Source organism: Belonocnema kinseyi, chromosome 10 (genome assembly GCF_010883055.1).
Source record: "Belonocnema kinseyi isolate 2016_QV_RU_SX_M_011 chromosome 10, B_treatae_v1, whole genome shotgun sequence".
In the NCBI taxonomy this organism is placed as follows: Eukaryota; Metazoa; Arthropoda; class Insecta; order Hymenoptera; family Cynipidae; genus Belonocnema; species Belonocnema kinseyi.
Window position 1 is genome coordinate 29,660,669 of NC_046666.1, and position 4,428 is coordinate 29,665,096.

Consider the following 4,428-nt stretch of genomic DNA (forward strand, 5'->3'; position numbering starts at 1 on the left):
TATGGCTACAGTTTTTTGGGATGCACGTGGAATTATACTTATTGACTACTTGGAAAAGGGCAAAACAATCACTGGTGAATATTATGCATCATTATTAGAGCAACTGAAAGAATAAATTTTTAAAAAACGACCACATTTGGCGAGAAAAAAAATTCTCTTTCATCACGACAACACCCGAGTTCACACATGCTTCGTTTCAATGGCTAAAATTGAAGAACTAAAATTCGAATTGGTCGAACACCCACCGTATTAACCAGATTTAGCCCCCAGTGACTTTTTCTTATTTCCAAACTTGAAAAAATGGCTCGGTGGACAGAGATTTCCAGACAACGAAGACGTCATTGTCTCTGTAAGTGCTTATTTTGAGGAACTTCTGAAAATGCACTTTTCTGAAGGATTAAAAAAACATGAAAAGCGATTGACCAAGTGTATAGAGCTCCAAGGAGATTATGTTGAAAAATAAATAAAAATGTACCCAAAAAAATTGTTTTTATACTTCATTCTAAGGACTTATTGAACTACCCTCGTAGTCACGCGTAAACTTCAAAAGAGCATCACCAAAAGTTCCATTATCTCATGAAGCACCTGACTAAGGCAAATTTAAAATTACAAGCAGAAAAGTGTGGATTTTTAAACAAAAAATTGCTTATTTAAGTCACGTCATTAACAATCAACAAGCCATGCCAAATCCAGATAAATTAAGAACGGTGAAATAGTTTCCAATTTCAAAAACAGCGAAAAACATAAGCCAGTTCTTGGGATTGGCAGGTTATCACCTATGTTTTATTAAAAAGTTCGGAAATATAACAAAGCCTTTCTCTGATCTAACTAAACCACCAGCAGACTGCGTGTGGGCAGAGCGCTGCCAGAAAGCCTTTAAAATTTCCAGCGAAAAACTCTGCAAAGATTTAATTCTGCAATTACGAGATTTCCGAAAATAATGTATCCTCACAGTAGATGCGTCACAAACTACATGCAACTAAGAGGTTAGCAAAATGGCGAATTGAAATTGATGATTACAAATACGAAATCAAATACAAGCCAGGTAAACTCGATCTGAACGCTAATGCATTATCGCGAAATTCCACCAACAACAGACGAGGAAGGCCTGAAGCAGCCGGGTAAACGCAATAAAACCACTCACCAATAGAACACACGACAACGACAGGGAGAATCTTCAGATAATCTAAAGCCGAATGAACTTTCTAAGCCGGAAGTTCATGCAAAAAAAAACCAAGAAAGACCACCAAAGAAAAACAAGAGATCGATCAATAACCCAGGAACTCAAAACTTTGAAAAAAGGAATACAGATCTTACTGATGTGGAAGAAGAATCAGACATAACAGATGCCAAATTGAACTACGCAACCGAAAAAGATAAGGCAAAGAAAAATCAAGTTGCAAAAGCAAGATTATTAGACCTGCAGAGGCGCATACGAATACAAATTCATTAATGAAAATTGATATTTCTGACGAAAGCAAGGCCAAAATTTCCGATGCAGAGACTTGTGACGATGACGAGCTAAAAATAATTTAACATAAGGTTGAAGACGATGAACCACCAACATCTAAGAAAATTTAAAACGCTATGAAATATAAAGATCCAATCCAAACAATAGACAAGTTAAATCGTAGCTCAGTAGTTAGAGTTAATATTAAAATTAAAAAAAAGAATTTATTCACAAAAAATAATAATATGGTGTTTTTTTATAACGAAAGATGGTATTGCAGAAACAACAGTTACAAGGCCATGCGTCGAAAGACGATTCACAAGGGCAGAGAATATCATACAAATAAATAGTTATCGCAGGAAAGCCATACACTTTCAAAAAGAAGAATAACGCCTTTTTGTCCTTACTATATTAGAATCTTCAGACTCCACCAGCAGATAAGCGCAAACACATAATCATTGAGTACTACGATTCTGCTGCAGCTAGTAATTAGAGAATAGTTAAAACATATTGTCGTTTAGTAGAAGACTCCTAGTGGTCAAATAAGATTTGCGTTATAAAAGAAGTCCTTTAAAGATGTCCCGAATGTCAGCGAAAAAAATCTATTAGGAATGTGCCATGGGCACCAATATTTATAACGAAAACACCTAATCAACCATATGATAATGTGAAAAAGAACATTTACAGACCATTGTCAGCTTCACGAAAAGGCAACAAATACATTATTACATTTTAGGATATTTTTTCAAGATATTATATCCGAGTACCATTAGTAAACATTTCAGCAAGAAAAGTAGTAAGAGCGATCACAATGAATCTCATTTGCAAGTTCGGTACACCACATGTTTTCCTTTAAGAACAAGGTGCAAACTTTACTAGCGCAGCATTAGCAGAATTTTCCAAACTCTTCAAAGCTAAACAAGTATTTGCTACAATGTGCCAACCCTCAATCAAACGGAGCACTCAAACGTAGTCATCATGTCCTAGCAGACTAAATTAAATTGAAAACATAAGAAAAAATCTAAAACTGAGATAAAATCCTGTCTAAGGGAATGTTTGCTCATAACAAGAGTGTGAACGAAGCATCACAAATCTCTCTGCAGGAAATTTTATTTGATAAAACAGCGAGCCTACTATCAGGCATTGTCACCAGACAAAACATTGCTACTTACATTGATGATACGGTAGAGCTATGCGAAAAGCTTTTAGATAATATAATTTTAACAGCAATGAACGAAAACAAAGCTAAAAACGCTACTAAGTGCAATTATCACACGAGACTTGGAAAACGAAATTTTAAATTAGGCCAGTAGTTTCATAGACCAAATAAGAATAAAATTAGTAAACATGACGATGACTACACAGAATCCGAGCATTTAATAACTAAAGGTGCTTTTCTCCAACCTGAACCAGTTAACAGACTTTTGCAACCATCTAGGATCAGCATGTACTGTTGAATGGAGAATCTCGATTCAAACGTGCAGCTTACGGATTTTCAGTTTTAGTAGTCAAAATATTATTCCTGAAAAATTCTTGAAAACACTTTAATTGCAAATATTAAAAATTTAATTAAAAATATCAAAGAAGATGATGTTAAATTTAATATTTGGAAAACTGCTACTAATATAGTTTTAAATCATATGAATCATAATATGTTTACAAAAATCCGTTCATTCAGTTTAAAAATTTCAAAAGAAACATAAAGATTTCATTTTTGTAAAAGCTAATAAATGCAACGTACCAGTTATGGCTAATAGAGATAATTATAACTCTACTCTTGAAAAGATTTTGAAGAATGATATTTTATATAAAAATATTAAAACTAGTATGGTTCCAAATTCAGAAAATGAATGTAATGACATTATAATTAGATGTGAGTATGAAAGATTAAATAATGATTAAGCTTCTTATCATTTAAAAACTTACAACTGTGTTTTGTAGCAAAATTTTATGCTCTCTCGAAAGTTTACAACTCTAATTTAAGATGGAAATTGATTGCTTCTACAGTTGGTTTTCCTACTTACAATTTATCCAAATATATTTCTTACAGTCTTAAACCGGTATCTATCAATAACAGTTTTTTGTCAAAAATAGTTGGAAACGCAAAGATACGTCAAAAAATTTAATTCTACAAAAAAATGATGCCACTAGAACAGTTTTTAATGGTGCCATTTTCTCTTTCAATAACAAATTTTATAAAAAAAGTTTTAGGTTTTCCTATTGAATCAGCTTTGTCTACAGTAGTTTCTTATTTAATTTTACAGAAAAGATGAAGACATGGTTACATTTGCGTAATGTTTCGAATTATTTTGCATAAGAATTTAATAGCAATTTCTCATCAATCATTGGAAAAATATGAATCATTTATTGAAAGAATGAAGATAAAAAATCATTTTTGTTTTCACATTCTTCAACAAATATTAGGTTTTATGCAATTTAAAATTAAAATTTTCTTTTTTTTGTTAAATAAAAATATAAAATGTTATGAAATGTGTAAAAATTAAACGATGCTTCAATAAAAAAAAACATAATAAGATATAAATACCAGAGTATGTATTATAAAAATGGATACGTATTCAAGGTGGCTAAATTAAAAATCTTCTGGAATATAAAGTTGTCTCGTTGATCTAAGAGTAATTCAAGACAAGTTTAATAAGTGACTTTGAGTCAATCTATTTAGATTATAAAATTTTCCGAAATGCACGATTTTATTTATTCCTAAAACTACGAAAATGTAAAACATTGTCTTTACAAAATTTAGAACAAAAAGATTTCTTCCAAAAAGTTATCGATTTAAAGACGCACTGATTGATTCAGATGATTGAATCAAGGAAATTAATTCCTTGAATGTATGAAACACTTATAATGGTTGAAGTTATACCTTTAAGAAGTTCGATTCCTTGAATTAATAGAATACAGTCCACCTGCACAATAGGTAAAAGCGTGAATTCGTATTAGGGATGAGCCATAAACGACTT